The sequence below is a fragment of the Notechis scutatus genome, chromosome 12 (assembly GCF_049901735.1).
Source record: "Notechis scutatus isolate UNSWTSFEM ecotype Mainland chromosome 12, rNotScu1.2, whole genome shotgun sequence".
Classification (NCBI taxonomy): domain Eukaryota; kingdom Metazoa; phylum Chordata; class Lepidosauria; order Squamata; family Elapidae; genus Notechis; species Notechis scutatus.
Genome location: NC_142020.1, coordinates 8,930,095 through 8,947,173, shown reverse-complemented (window position 1 = coordinate 8,947,173; position 17,079 = coordinate 8,930,095). Strand labels below are relative to the sequence as shown.

Sequence of the window (17,079 nt, the reverse complement as noted above, 5' to 3'; positions counted from 1 at the left end):
ATAATTCACTTGATTTGATGTCCTTTTGCAGCAATCAGGGTTTGTATTATATACAAAAAAAGATGGTTGAGAGCCCAACAAAGCTTTAGCTCCAGTGTTTCAATTTTATTTGCCATTCCCCAGTTCAAATAATTCTGTATGTCCTAATTTCCTACCTGCTGTCCTATATTTGAGAGGGCTGGTTGGGAGAGGCGACGTTTTCATCAGAAACCAGGCTCTGCACGCAAATCGTGTTGTGCAATAGGAGACATTCCCCCTATTTCCTTCCTTCCCAGAGGACTCTCTAACTCGGAAAACAAAAAAAGTATACTTGCTGTGCAGATTAATTTCTTTGCTCCATCCTCAAGAAAAAGAAATAAACTTGAAAGACGAGGAGCAGAGCATGTAGAGAAGATCCATTCTTTCGCTGTGACTGAATCAAAAATAGACAGTGGGGCACAAAGGCTCAGCCATTGAATTTTATCATGCCCTTCCTCCAAGGAGCCAGACAACATCTTCCTCTGCATTTTAAAGTCACAACAACCCAATGTGACGGTGAGATGGAGGCAAGAGTGTTGGAATCCAAATTCCCTCCAGAGTTTAAGCAGCGATTTTGGACTTAAGACACCAATCTCATTAGAATCACGTTTCCTTCTGGGATGACAGTTGTATTTGTTTTCACAAAAAGCAGGTGTTCAATCAGGGTCACTCCATATGCCCAAATTCCTTTCCAATAAATAACACAAGGTAGCCAGGTTCATAGTGTGTGAAAACTAAGAGCGGCACAAAGCATGTAGCACGCACGCCACTAGGCACGAGCATCCGTGAAAACAAACAAGTCAACGACCTCGTGTTCCTACGAGTAGGAAGGAGAAAGCCAGCAGATGGTTCCCTGTGGATTATTCTAATAGTATGCTACTCCAGGAAAGCAAGCAAGATGAAAAGGATGGCGCTGGAAGCCAAGGCCATTCAGAACCATCGGCGTGAACAAGGTGTATTTTATCCTTATAGTTCAAGTTATGCAAAGTACAGAATAACAGAGTTGGAAGGGACCTTGGAGGTCTTCTAGTCCAACCCCCTGTTCAAGCAGGAGACCTTATACCAGGGGTCCCCAACCACCGGTCCGTGGACCGGTACCGGTCCGTGGAACAAGTCCTACTGTGCCGCTGGCTTGCTGGCGCCGCCATCTTTTTGATGAAAAAGTGCTTCCGGTGAGCTTTTCCGGGTAGAAAGCTCACCGGAAGCACTTTTTCATCAAAAAGATGGTGGCGCTCAGCGCTTTCAGTGAGCTTTTCCAGGTAGAAAGCCATTTCTACCCGGAAAAGCTCACGAGAATGCTGGGGCCGCCATCTTGTTTTGATGAAAAAGTGCTTCTGGTGAGCTCACCGGAAGCACTTTTTCATCAAAACAAGATGGCGGCGCCCAGCTGATGTCGGTACCGGGCCGCGCCATAAAAAAGGTTGGGGATACCGGGCCGCGGCGTAAAAAAGGTTGGGGATCACTGCCTTATACCATTCTGGACAAAAGGCTGTCCAGTCTCTTCTTGAAAACCTCCAGTGATGAAACACCCACAACTTCTGAAGGCAAGCCGTTCCACCGATTAATTGTTCTGGCAGGAACTTTCTCCTTAATTCTAGGTTGGATCTCTTTTGGTTGATCTGTCATACTTCTTGTCTTGCTCTCAGGTGCCTTGAAGAACAGGTTGTACCTCTCTTCTTTGTGGCAGCCCCTCAAATATTGGAAAACTGTTTTCAAGTTACCCTTCTCTTCACTAGACTAGACATTCCCAGTTCCCACAATCGTTCGTTGTGTGGTTTAGCCTCCAATCCCCTAATCATCTTTGTTGGGCAAATGTTATGGTGTGAATATTGGGAACAGGCCAGTTTTAGCTTCCACTTCTTCACATTCAACCATTGCTTTTACTCAAGCTGTGAAGGAGATGGCAGGTAACCCTGCACACAGAACCTTGTGTTCCTGACCCCATTTTATGGCCAGCCACTCAATGCACACACATCTCCTCCAAGCTGCTTATGTGGGCAAGCTGGCCCAAAGCTCTTATTTGCTCCCATAGCAACACACAGTTCCTGACAGCAGCACACAGAGCATAGCTCCCAATGTCTCCTAAAACGAAGTGCAAAAAATGAAAAAAAGCAAGCAAGAATAGCACATGTGGGCACAAAAGGGAAATGGGAGACATGGGGAAGTTTTTAAAAACCCACCCTTATCTCACGGAAGCATGAATCTTCTAATGTAGACCCCGCGGGATGTAAGGCTGCAATCTCAGTTAAATGCACAGGCTTTGAGATGCTCATTTAGGCCAGCCTTTTAGCCTTCAAACTTGGAGTATCAACTCCACCTTACTGTTTCGGAGTTCAATCAAACCTTAACTGCAAAGCAACGTTGCTTATTGCAAGTTGGCCTTGTGATGTTAACTCTTTAAATTTTATGGATTACATTTAAACTCCTCCTTTATTTGTGTACAATTCCAGGCAGCGTACATAATACTCCCACTTCCAATCCCTTCCCCCTGTCTCTGAAAGATGGATTGGGCTCAGAAAGGGAGACAAACCCAAACTTACCCCAAAACTAGAACTCCCAGTTTTTAATTCAGCATGAGAGCCAGTTAAGGTGCTGGCGTGGAAACCAGGAGACTGTGAGTTCTAGTCCCACCTTAGGCACGAAAACTAGCTGGCTGACTTGGGCCAATCACCAAGGAGGCAGTGAATTCTAGTCCCACCTGAGGCATGAAAACCGGCTGTTGAGTTTCAGCCCATCACCAGGAGAATTGGAAGATCTAGTTCCATCTTAGGCATGAAAGCTGGCTGGGCGACTTTAAGCCAATCACACTCTCTCTCAGCCCAACCCACCTCACAGGACTGTTATTGTGGAGGAAAATAGGAGGAGGAAGGAGAATTATGTACGTTTGTCACCTTATTTATACGGTAATAAAGGTGGAATAAAAATCTATTAAATAAATAAATCTTAGCTACCACACGAATCTGGCTCTTTTGTATTTCAGGAGGAACCTTTGTTACTCCCAGCCCTTACAGGTTTTCCATGACTCCAGGCCGAACTACCTGATTTTTCACCAGCACTGTAAACAGATATAATGAAAAACATCCTTTTAATGTTGCATTTAATGCCACAAACTCTATGGATACTAACAGCCCAAGGGTTGTTGCTTGAGAACTTATAGACTTTGGGGTGGGGGGGGTGTCTCATTTCTGGAAGTCAGCAAAACATTTACATTTAAATGGCTATCCTGGGTCTGCCTCTGAAAAATGTTGTATAGCATATAAATGCGTAGGAAATGTTTACAGCCAAGTGCTGCAAATCAACGGCAGGTTCTAAAAACAAGACAAACTTTGCAAGAGCTAAACTGGAGCTGTGATGCCCGCAAGTACGAGTTACTTGAGCCCAAGGCGACTGGTGCATGCAGGCAAGTGCAAGGAATTCCACACAAATGAGGCACAGAGGGAAGGAGGGAAGGGGGGGGAGAAGTAGACAAACAGACACAGGTAGATAGATAGGTACCAATCAAGGAGGATATCTGTAGCTCAGGGTTGAAATGAGGGGTCCTTGGTGCTCTCTAAACTTGCTTGTTTTCTTGCAGATGTTTCATTATCCAAATTAGGTAACATCATCAGTTTAGAGAGCACCAAGGACCCCTCAGGTAGACGGGTAGATAGGTACATACGAGAGGCGGAGGGAGGGAGGGAGAGGGATGGAAAGAGATGATAAATGATAGAGATGATAGATAGATACGGTAGGTAGGTAGGTAGATGAGACAAAGAGAGAAGGAAAGAGTTGAGAAATGATAGAGATGATGGATGATTGATAGATATACGCTAGATAGATTAGGTAGGTAGGTAGGTAGGTAGGTAGATAGATAGATAGATAGATAGATAAACAGACAGACAGATAAAAGCCAAGCCATTCAAGAGAAGAATACCATTCTCTCTATCTAGCACAAAACGCACCAAGATCAAAGTCTCCGATAGTCTCCCTCGGCAGCATTTATCCAAGATAGTAACTCGGGTGGCTTTATTTACAAGTAAGTCTTAAAGTCTTAAAATTGCCAAGGTTGGACACCCCTGATCTAGATCAACGTGTATCAACCTTGGACTTCACCTCCCTGGCTGGCTGGGGAATTCTGGGAGCTGAAAGTCCCCGTAACTTAAAACTTGCCAAGGTGGAGAAAAATTGATTCTAGCCTCTGGCTCATGGAATCCAAAGTGGGGGGGGGAAAACCAAGTGGGGGAAAAAGTAACATAGTTTAAACAGTGTGGCTAATCTGTTTTATTTGATTTAAAAACAATCTTACTCAGAAGAGCAATGGAATAAGAGACTAGCGCATGGCCAAACAAATCTTCCATTGGAAGCCGTTGTTGAAAAGTTGTTACAAGTATCTATATGTGGAAGTAGGTTTTGCTTATATAGAAACTGAAACTCATAGAAAGTGTCAAAATGAACAACTAGAAAACAACCCTGCCTTGAAATCCCATAGGACAGCCAGTTCAATAAGTCTCTTTTAGGTCAGTCTGCAGTTTCTAAACTTGTGGACTGCTTAAGGAAGGAAAAATACTATTAACGAAGGAAATAGTATTTTTAACGAAGGAAAAATACTATTCACAGCTGGGATGATCTATCGTTGAGCAAAACGGTTGTTAAGTCAATCTTGCTCCATTTTTCTCTCCCATGGTTAAGCGAATCAGTGCATTTAACGGAAGCACATTTATGTTAAGCAAATGGACTCCATCTGTCAGAAAGGGTGTAGGTCAAAGGTCTTCAAACTTGGGCAAGTTTAAGACTTGTGGACTTCAACTCCCAGGATTCCTGAGCTAGCATGACAAGAGGAGGAATTCTGGGAGTTGAAGTCCACAAGTCTTAAAGCTGTCAAGTTTGAAGACCCCTGGTGTAGATTTTGCTGCTTGGGTGGGGGGGGATTGGACTAGATGACCTTACAAGGTCCCTTCCAACTCTGGCTAACCTGGCTTCCCCCATTGACTTTGCTTTTGCAGGTGGCGATCTTGTGACCTCGGGATGCTACAACCATCATTAATACATAAAAAGTCCCCGCATTTTGATCATGTGACCATGGGGGGGGGGGGGAAAATGACACCGCAGTGGCCGTAAGTGTGAGGACCAGTCATAAGTCATTTTGTTCAGGGCCGCTGTAACTTCGAATGGTCACTAAACCATGTTGTAAGTCAAGGACTACCCGTGCTTTCATCTTTGACAAGCATGGCCTAACTTCGTCGTCTTCTTGTGCCATATCCGTCATCAGTGAAGGATGCCGTATTTTTCCCGGGTGTCACATGGCAGGTCCCAAATACTCTAACGTTGCCTAACACAATATAGGAAATGTCACGCTTCAAAACATTGCATCCCCTATAACGGTTCCCAATACCCGTTTGTTCATTTCTGAGGAAGGTGGGAATTAAAAAGTTGACCTTGATATAAGCGTCCAATGTTAAGATCTGCATCAACTGGTTGTTCTGATATTGTGCCTAACCATGACAACATGGGCTTTGGGAACATCTCTGGATTATTCCTAAATTGGCTGGAAGCGCTACTCAGGGGGAAGCAGTAAAATTTTTAAAGAGTCACATGCAGCTATAATGAATCCACCCACCACCAAAGTAGAATTTCGCTAGCCTCCAGCCAGGAGTAATTATTTCCAGCTTGCAAGGGAAAACACTCTTTTTTCAGAAACACCTCTCTCTCTCTCTCTCTCTCTCTCTCTCTCTCATCTTTATAACCAACAACCCATTTTTCTTTACTTATGACTCAGCAGCCAACCTCTTTTTAAAGGCCTGACTGTGCTATCTTTTCAAGCAGCACTGTCCTTTCCCAACTGATATTTATTTGCACGCTTAGCGAGAAAGAAAGGGGCTTAAATCAGAGCCCCCAAAGTCAGAACTTATCTGGTTTAAGTTACTCCTTATTGTTTTGGAAACGAGAATGGCTAAAAAAGACAAGAGGACATTTCCAATGCCCGGCTGGAATGAATGCTTAACTGTTGCACAGGGATTCCTATCTCGGAAAAAACAAACCTACACACATTAGCTAGTTAACGTGTCACTTGGAGTGTTCCTAAAGATTTACTTCTCTTTGAGAACCCGGTTTTATGAGCGGCTGGCTTGTTGGTTGGTCTTTTTCAACAGTGAGAGAGGACAAAAGTACGGCTTTGTCCCTCTTGGGAAAGATAACCTAAAAAGGTAACTTTATTTATCTGGGATGGGAGACTTTCATGGGAAATCCAGAGTTCTGTTGGAATCGACTTTAGTCCAACTAGAAAGGCAGAGGCTGTTTTGAGGGCACAGCAGCATTTTTTTTGCTCTCCAGAAGAAGATGGTGTACTCATCTTATGACGACAATGGAGTGCCAAATTTCTGTGGCTATGCGAGGCAGTGGTTCGGTGAGTTTGGCCCCGTTTTACGACCTTTCTTGCTGCTTTTTTAAGCAAATCACGGAGGTTGTTAGGTTAGTAACATGGTTGTTAAATGAATCTGGCCTCTCCATTCGATTTTGCTCATCGGGGGGGTTAGAAAAGGGGATCATGTGACACCGGGAGACTGGAACCGTCATAAATATGAGTCAGTTGCCAAGTGCCTGAATTCTGATCACGAGACCATGAGGATGCCGCAGCGGTCATAATGGAGAAAAGCAGTCGTAGGCCATTTATTTTCAATGCCACTGTAACTTTGAATGGTCACTAAATGAACTGTGGTAAGTTGAGGACTACTTACATACCATCTCTCTCTCTCTCTCTCTCTCTCTCTCTCTCTCTCTCACACACACACACACACACACACACCTTTCTCTACTTACTATATATCTATCTACTTACTATCTATCTACCAATCATCCATATCTATCTATCTATCTATCTATCTATCTATCTATCTATCTATCTATCTATCTATCTATCTATCATCTATCTATCTATCATCTATCTATCATCTATCTACCATCTATCTACCAATCATCCATCCATCTATACCTATCTATCTACCTACCTACCTACTTACCTACTTACTATCTATTACCATCTATCTACATTTATCTATTATCTATCTATTATCTATCTGTCTATCTATCCATCCATCTATCTATCGAATAAAACTAAACAGTGTTGGCCTACAAGAAGCAATGTTTGCTGAATTCCCACATCACACAAAAACCACACTGCATTTGCGTGGCTCTGGCGTGATGGTTTTTATACAGGCAACGGTTAGCTTTAGCGGCCGCAAAACCAAACCATTCCATTTCCATGAAATGCTTCGGAGGCACTTGAGAAGGAAATTTGAGCAAAATAATTTGAAAGCACCATTTATTAGGTTTCTCATTTCAAAACTCAACCATGAATATCCGCCCCTGCCTCCAATGTACACCTCGGCAGAAATAGAATAACCTCATAACTCAGTATCCATTCAGCTACCAGTGCTAACTGGCGCATGCTGAACAGATATAGTAATTGGGGAAGGGTGGGGGGAGGAAATCAGTGGAAAGATTGCTACGAGCCAGTAGAATCTAACCCCACCCCCAAAAAAAAATCTGCGAAGGCTGCAGTATTTTTTCTCCTATCAAATTAAAACAGCTTCTCAATCCCACTCGGTATAGTTGCTGGATTTAAAACTAATGTTGCCTCTAAGCTAGACATCCACTTGCCTGTCCTTCTAATTACATCAATATACATGCCTTATCTTTGCTGTCAAAAGCTTAGGTTTTGTTTTTTTCTAAATCAAAGAGCAGCAGTCTTGCAGTTGGATCAAACACAGAGGTGGGGTGGAAAGTCTGTATGCCTATCACAATTTGGATCCACATCTTCCTTCCTCTGCTCACATTGGATTTCTAGGGAGAAAAATTGTGATTTTGTAATACAATAACCAGAAGGGCAGAACATTCTATTTTTTTTTCCTTCCCTCTGCCCCAGCCTTCGTACATTTTTACTCATTTCCTTTAGCCAAATCTTCCATGAATGGGCGGATGGAGAAATGAGAAAGAAGCCTTAACAGCCATAACTGTGAGAGGGATCTTGGAGTCTTAGTGGACAACCAACTAAATATGAGCCAGCAGTGTACAGCAGCAGCAGCCAAAAATGCTAATGCAATCCTAAGTTGCATTAACAGAGGGATACAATCAAGATCAAGGGAGGTACTAAGACCACTCTATAAAGCCTTAGTAAGGCCACACCTAGAGTACTGCATCCAGTTTTGGTCACCACACTATAAAAAAGATGTTGAGACTCTAGAAAGAATGCAGAAAAGAGCAACCAGGATGATTAGGGGACTGGAGACTAAAACATACGAAGAACAGTTGCAGGAACTGGGTATGGCTAGTCTAGGGAATAGAAGGACCAGGGGAGACAGGATAGCAGTCTTCTAATATTTGAGGGGCTGCCACAGGGAGGAGGAAGGGATCAAACTATTTTGCAAAGCATCTGAAGGCCAGACAATGAATAATGGATGGAAACTGATCAAGGAGAGATTCAACCTGAAAATAAGGAGGAATTTTCTGACAGTGAGAACAATCAATCAATGAAACAGCTTGCCCTCAGAAGTTGTGGGAGCGCCATCACTTGAGACTTTCAAGAAGAGATTGGACTCCCACCTGTCAGAAATGGTATAGGGTCTCCTGCTTGGGCAAGGGGTTTGACTAGATGACCTACAAGGTCCCTTCCAACTCTGATTATCTATTATCTGTTAGCATCTCTATTTTGCCCCTTGAAAGACCACTGAGCACTAAACTGAAATGAGGGGTAGAATGAAGTACAAATGTTGGAGGTGAAAACCAGCTTTGCTGTCAGGCTGTAGCAATCAAACAGCTTCTCTCTAACCCACTAGCCTTTAAACTAAGCTGCAGGCATCAACGTAATACCGAAGAGGCTTGGATTTCATAAGAAGAATTATGTAAGAACAGGCAAGTAGGCCACTACTTATAAAGTGGCATCACCAAACTGCGCCACAAGCCCATCCGGTTTGCTCCCAGAAATATTTTGCTATTTCTATTCCATTTACCTGGAGGAAATCTGATTCTTGAAACAGGTAACAGAGTGTAATATCGAAACAAAGAGCAATTAAAGGGAAAGATCGTGTCTGAACTCACACCTATTGTGTTAAGCCTCAAATGGCCTTGCTTGGGTTTGTGGTACAACAGCTGTTCCTGGTTTGGCCAGATTAGCCAATCTTGATTTATCCAATGCCCCGCAGTGAAACCAAGATGGAACAGACCGTGGCTTGTTGTGAGTCAACAATTGCTCAGAAAAGGATTCTTTTGCACTGAGAACCGGATCTAATGTTCTCAATGCAACTTTGGAAATAAAGGAAGATTGCAGGAATTGGGTATGTTTAGTCTAGTGAAAAGAAGGACTAGGGGTGACATGATGGCAGTATTCCAATATTTAAGGGGCTGCCACCAAGAAGAGGGGGTCAACCTATTCTCCAAAGCACCTGAAAGTGGGACAAGAAGCAAAAAGGTGAAAGCTTATTGAGGAGAGATCCAATCTAGAGCTAAGGAGAAATTTCCTTACAGTGAGAATAATTAACCAGTGGAACTGCTTGCCTTCAGAAGTTGTGGGTCCTCCATCAATGGAGGTTCTCAAGAAGAGACTGGACAGCCAGTTGAAGGGGGTTGGATTAGAAGACCTCCAAGGTCCCTTCCAACTTATTTTGTTATATTCTGATAAATGTTCCAATAAAGGCACATTGGAGTTGTGGACTATGTGATCTTTTTTTTTTAATCTTGGTCAAAATCAGAATGGGGTAGCAATTAGGGCTGGACTAAGATTATGTAAAGCAGGGATATCCAGCCTGGCTGGGGAATTCTGGGAGTTGAAGTCCACAAGTCTTAAAGTTGCCAAGGTTGGATACCCTGGGTATCTTTGAATCTGATTTTCTTTCATTGTGAAAGAATTGAGTGATCCCTGAGTCTTTTCTACTTAAGAATTATGTTAACAGAGAAGCTACTTCAGAACAGAAAAATACACTATGGCGAATATAGACTTTATAGTCAAAACAAAACCCAATTTAATATTATTACATTGCATGGAAGTGATCTTTTGACAGCAAGCCATCTCAGAAGACTCCGGATTTACACAAATGACATGGATGCCAATTATTCAAAATAAACAAAGTGAAGAGGAAGCCAACTAGAGCAACTGAATCTGTATGTGTGTGTGTATATGTATATATGTATATATATGTATGTTTGTGTGTGTATGTGTATATATATATATATATATATATATATATATATATATATATATATATATATATATATATAATGTGTGTGTGTGTGTGTACCTATTTAAGAAGCATGTCCATGTGAAACCTAATTTATTTGCTCTGAGTAAGGACTCATTACTTTCAAACAAGGAAGCACAGAATGAAAAAAAAAACCTCTTTTCATTATTCAACTGGGCGTTCTCCTAAGTTAGTCCATGGAGTTGAGTGACTCAGATATTAACTGACATTAGCTAGTTATTTCTCATGAGGATATAAAATATTTCCTTGTCGGTTTCAGATCTACAGCTTCTGTACCTGGGTATCGAGACACAAGACTTGGAGGGAAAGAACAATAAAGAGAGAGTGAATCACTTCTGATAATTTTTTCCTGCATTACCCAACCTCCACAACTCTTGCTTGCGATTAAAACATTAGCCCCAACGTGTTGAGAAATGAGCTAGATCTTTGACTAAAGACAAAGGAGAGAGGAATTTTTTTCAAAAAAGAAATCCAAACAGAAGACTAAAATAAAATCCACTATCTAACTTTTTAAAAGTCCTTTTTAAAAATATATAGCCATTTCAGATTTGACAAGCCTTACTCTGTAATATACTGGAAAAGCAAACCACACTCAAAGGTCAGATTTGAAATTACCCAGAGATTTAAGCAGCGGGCAAAAAAGAGCCTCCTGCAGCATTTCAATGTGATCTACAAGATTTGGAATCTCTTCTTGTGCCCCATTCAAATACTGGATGGTTACTGATATGCAAGAGCAATGCAGTGACACACAGGCACTGTCTAGCTTCTTTCGATTTAGGAAAAGAGAAACAGGTTTAACCAAAAATTAAATTATCCAGGTCATATTCAACGCATGGAAAACAACTGAATTCCCAAGATGGCAATGAGATGGACTGCCCCGATGCCACACAACCAAGAGGATACCCTCAAAATATATGGCAAAGAACATTCGTGGGAAAAGGCTCTAAACCAGTGGCTCTCGATCATTTCTTCACCAGGGACACCCTTTAAATACCTTTTGTGGCCCCAAGATTTAAACCATCACATTTCTTCAGGCCTTTGCAGACTCTCTGTGACATTGCAGGCCCCCAGGGGTTGTGGGCAACAGGTTGAGACCCACTGTTCTAAACGTCACATGGGAAGACACTGAAGCACTCACCCCAAACTGAAAATGTTGGAGATCCCTTCCTGCCCTACATAGCAGTAGCCCTTAGACTTATTCACTACTAAGCGGTTTATAGAGTCAGCCTCTTGCCCCCAATAATCTGGGTTCCTCATATTCCTGACCTCGGAAGGATGGAAGGCGGAGTCAACCTTGAGCTGGTGAGAATGCGGAAATACTGGCAGCCAGCAGTCAGCAGAAGTAGCCTGCAGTACTGCATTCTAACCACTGCGCCACCATGGCTCTTTGGTGAGCATGGCTCCCATAGCATGGGAGGATCTGATGCTAAAAAATAAATTTAAAAAATCATTCTATTTCTAACCAGCCTTTCCTTTACAGCTGAAAGGGTAAGTTCACAAGGGTTTCTGCCAGGGGTCTTCAAACTTGACAGGTTTAAGACTTGTGGACTTTCAACTCCCAGAATTCCTCCTCCAGTCATGTCAGCCCAGGAATTCTGGGAGTTGAAGTCCACAAGCCTTAAATTTGCCAAGTTTGAAGACCCTTGGTTTATGCCTTCTGGCCTTCACAACTATCATCTTGTGTGAGTTTGGCTCAGTGAAGGAACCTGCACACACCAAAGGCAACTCAGGAACCCTGATGGGTGACCATGAATGAGAAGACAAGCCCCTTCTGTTAACTAGCCAACTCCAACATCATCCTGGCTCAAAGAATTTTGGGGAATGAATGAGCTACTTTTCTAACACGCTTAAGTCAACCTATGAGTCACTAATATTCCACAGTAAAATATTTACCTTTGATTGAATGGAGACTAGTCTTTGACAACTGTCAGCGCTGAACTACCTTCATTTACTCAAACCAAACTCAAAGATTAAAGAAGCCCAGGTTTTAGAATTAAGAATCACCTTTACAGCTTTTCTCAACTGGGTCAATCATATCTAGGCTTTTGGTATCACTTATAGAAATATGTCAACTTTCACACTAGAGAGATCCAAAACCGGCCATATTGTAGTATCTTTACAAGAATCAACTAAAGTATCCCCCTCTATCAATTAAAAGCAAGTTTCTCCATTCCTCCAAACTGAAATTTAGAGGAGGTAGAACCAACAAAGCTTTTTTTTTATTTGTTTGGGTAAAGCAAATACAATGTTACTTGCCATTGCTACAAAACCAAGAATAAATATCTGAAAATAACACAGTGTTTCAATCGCCAGCAGAGAAGAACAATTTTTTTTGTTCATTGGTGAGGTGTATTACAGTGAAATTTGGAGAGATATTTCCCCCCCCCCCCCATCGGTTGGAAGCTCATTATAAAATAACCATAAAACTCTGACAAATCTTTCACAGTGCAGAGTTTTAGACATCTGACGACATTCTGTAGGAAAACAAAGTGAGAGCACCTGTAATTATAAATACTTATCGGCAAAGCTGCTAGAAGTCTACTGTTTGTATTGATAGCCTGTGAGTTACAGGCTATTATAAATCAGTCCACTATTGTGTAGATAAGACTAAAGCTTCAATGCAATTCCACTACCCTAACAACAGCAGGACAGAGGCGTCTCCATTAAGTGCAGATTACAAATAATTTCCAGTAACACTGAAAGAATTCAGCAGAAAAACTCAGGCAGGCAACCCAATTTTTCTTGTTCTGCCAGAGTCTTCATTTGACCTTACGGCAGGTGATAGCACAGTCATTCAATGCCCGTGTCTTGTCTTGACATCCAGATACGTGCAACATTTCCTTGTCTCAAAACCGGATTTATCCCCAGTTCCTTCCTGTTTTGGGAATGACGGAATGAGGCTTAGCTTTGCTGTGGCAGAGTTAATAATATTCATTAAGGACAAGGAAGCACCAAAGCAGTGATGGGTGTGTACGTTTGAGTGTGACTCCAAAATTAAAAGTTACTTTGAAAACAAAACTTTGCACAGTCACCAAGACACTTTTAAAAGGGAAAGATGATGTTTTTTGAAAACTCACTTGCAGGCCTATTAATGCAGGTCCCAAACCTCTCACAAGCACAGGTTTAAAGGGGGACATTGATCATTCTTCCTCTTGTTTTTTTTATTACTATTATTCCAAGATGTCTCCAAAGTGATGGGATATTTTTATTTGTTTGTTTTTATCCTGCCTTTGTTATTCTTTTATAAACAGCTTAAGGGGAACTCCTTCCTCTTTCCCACAACAATATCCCTGTGAGGTTAGTTGAGTTAAGAGAAAGAGGGACTGGCCCAATTGACTGTCTTCTTTTGCAAATAATGTTTGTTCCCCTTTTTATTTATTCTCGCTCAGATTTTCCCAGGATACATTTCCCTCAGTATTAGCCATGTACAAAAATTTAATTCTGAAAAGAATATATCTCCTTCTCTGGCTCTTTAGCAACTCATCACCTAATCCCGAAAAATATACCAGAATGTCAACTTAAATAAAATCAACAGGAAAAACGCCGCACATTTCTATTTATATGAACACATCCACAATATTGTTCAGAAATCTATTCTGTCTTGTCCAATTAGTCGGCATCTATTATTTAGACAGGGGTTTTTCCAAGAGATGGCTAACTCCAAACTAACTGGTGTCCTGCATACATTTCTCACAACCCCCACAAACCTACTCACGGTCTGCAAGCCAGGACTGATATCACAATTTAATACACCTCGATTCCCATAGATGATTAGAAAGGCGGCAAAGCATTGCTTGCTGGGTGCACCCCAAAAAGCATATGACCAACACAGCATATCCAGAATTCACATGGGACACCTGGTTCATAGACTATAGAATCATGAAGGGCTCCAAGAGACCTTGAAGAACTTCTAGTCCAGTGATGGCAAACCAAAGAAAGTTTCTGCAGCCTCTGGAGGCTGAAAACGGGCCCGTTTCGGCACTTCCGGGATTTCCAGAAGGCCTGTTTTTCGCCCTCCCAAGGCTGCAGAGGCTTCCCTTGAGCCTCCGGGAGGGCGAAAATGGCCTCAAACGGGCCGAAAATCAGCTGGGAGATGCGCACATGCACAGTGCAGGTAAGTTTGGCTGGGGCTTGCATGCCCACACAAATGGCTCTGCATGCCACCTGTGGCACACGTGCCATAGGTTCGCCATCACCGTTCTAGTCCAATTCCTTGCTCAAGGTGGGAACCTTATATTATCCCAGTCAAATAGTTGTCCGATCTATTTTTCAGAACTTCCAGTGATGGAGCACCCACAGGAGGCAATTGATTAATTGTTCAGAAAATTTCTCTGTATTCTAGGTTGGCTCTCTCTTTAACAAGCTTTATTTCTTGTCCTGCCCTCCGTTGGAAAATAAGACAATCCCTTCTTCTCTGTGACAGTCCCTCAAGTACTGGAAGACAGTCAGCATATCCCCCCTAAATCTTCTGTTTTTTAGGTTGGACCTCAACCATTCATCATATAAATTATCATGACCTCCTGCAGGATGGAAAGGGAGGCCATCTCAGCAGAAAACTAATGGGAACATGGGTGTGTAAAGTTTGAGCAGGTACAAGAAAAGACTAAGCCTCCAGTACGATTACAACTCCATCTTCCCCCAATTGTGTGACCTCTAGACATATGGATTTCCAGAAATCCCTAGCAGGCATGGTGAATATTGGGGATGCTGGATGTTAAATTTCACACATCCAACAAAGGTTGCTTTCTCCTATTAAAAAGGATGATTCTTAAACTGCATCTTTCCAAAATGATGATACATAAATGATGGAAATATGTTACCCACTGTAAGGTTGTCTAACTCCCTCTTCATCCATTTACAAATAGGTTGTTAAAACCGTTTAAATTCAGTGGACTTTTCTTTCTAACTGCCACCAATGTTACAGTTTGCAGTTTGCAGTGCAAATACGGTTCTTCTTTTTTGTTGACATTTTAACTGCTGTTTGTATATTATGTTTTATAGTTCATCTTGTTTTAACAGTTTTATGACTGTTTCATTTCTCATTTATAAGCCACCACAAACTCCAGGGTTTGGTTTTGGTCTTTTTTTTTATCACTCAAGAGGCAAAACATAAGCTATTCAGAGGCTACAACAGGAAGGAGGCAGCATTAGCAGAACCCCATATGTACGTTATGGAATTTCTCTATAATATTATGGAATTTCTCTATAAGATAGAGAAAAATAACAGAGAAGCAAGCATGGGTTGGAGCAGTTTTTCTCCATCCTGGCTGCTTGAAGATGGGTGGACTTTAATTCCCAGAATTCCCCAGCCAGCATGCTGGAATTCTGGGAGTTAAAGAGTCCACCTATGGGAGTCAAAATCCATTCGTGCTCACTGGAGAATTCTGTGAGTTAAAAAGTCCACACATTTTCAAATGGTCAAGGTTGGGAAACACCGAGTTAGAAAGAAACATCCAAGACATTTAAGCAGCTTCAGCAAGGGGGGAAAAATCACTTATTCATTTGCACGTAATATATACATACATACATACATACATACATACATACATACATACATACATACATACATACACACACATAATGCCAATTCAAATATTTATTTATATATGCCACCTTTTCTTCCCCCAACATGCAACAGAGGTTCTACCGGGATCACCTTTCCATTTCATCTCAGCAATAAAAAGGAAGTAGATTGCACCAAGAGGAAGGGGCCAGATCCAAGTCACTTCCTATGGAGTGGGATCCTGGTTTCCCCCATCCTGCGTAGTACCACCCTTCTTCTCCATCCAGGGACCACAGGCCAGTCCCTATTCCCCCACCTCCCAAACCCTAGTACTTTCATCCTGCTGGCTGGGGACTCTGGGCGCCGTAGCCCAACCTCCTACACCCGGAGAACAGCACGTTGCCCACCTGGGCACCCCAAGAGACACCCCCCCTCCCTATCCCTCTTGCAGCTCCCCCACAAGAGCTCCCTGGCCCAACCCCTTCTCCCCCAAAAAACTGATCTCCCCACAACACCCTAAGCCAGCTTTCTCCCCACTCTCTGCCTTCTGGGGGCAAGACACCCCCTCCCCACCCTCCATTAACGCCAACTGGCCAATGATGGAGAGGTGTGTGTGTGTGTGTGTGTGAGTGATGGAAGTTGCAGTCCAACCCAAGTTGGGGAAGGGACCCCAGGTGGGCAACACGCATCCTGGGGAGCTGTGGGGGGCAGTGTCCTTCAGACCAACACTCCCCCCTCTTCCAGGCTATCCTCCCCTCACAGACTCCGCACTCCCCCACCGCCCCCCACCCTCACTCCGCAGGAGGGCACGGGCGCTCCCCCTCTCGCCCCCCCGGCGTTCTATCTCCTCCCCCGGCTGCCTCGCGCGCTCTCTCATTGGCCCTCTCCCTGCTGCCTCCCCCTCACCCCCCTTCCCGAGGGTCGCGCGCTCCACTGACCGTTGCTGAGGGACGCGGCGGCGGCGGCGGCCGTTGGCGGAGCGTCTGCCGTCCTCTCTCTCTGTCTCTCTCCGTCTCTTTTTGTCCCGGGCCGGACGGAGGAGTAACTTGGACAGCCACCCACCCACCCTCCTCCCACCCCGCAGGGCTGTCGGCCGTTTCCCCACCCCACCCCCCACCCCCGGGCAGCCCGTGGTGCTCTTGTTCGGCTGGCTCTATTCTTCTTCTTTTTCTGCTTCTTCTTCTTCTTCTCTTTCTCTTTCTCTTTCACCTCCCCCTCCACCCCAGCCCTCCTTTTCTTCCCCTCCCTTCCCCTGCCCTCCCTCCCTCCTTGCCCGCCCGCCTTCCTCCCGCCGGGAGTCCAAGAAGCCGGCCCCTTACGCCGTTTGCG

General features: G+C 43.4%; 1 protein-coding gene across 1 annotated transcript in view; it reads right to left on the bottom strand.

Annotated features, from left to right (window-relative positions):
* CAPN15 (calpain 15) overlaps positions 1-16,822 on the bottom strand; it is a 107,523-nt gene extending 90,701 nt beyond the window's left edge. Inside the window, 1 exon segment of the mRNA XM_087973223.1 lies at positions 16,689-16,822. The gene's annotated coding sequence lies outside the window, so the exon portion shown is untranslated.
* Between the last annotated feature and the right edge of the window lie 257 nt (positions 16,823-17,079).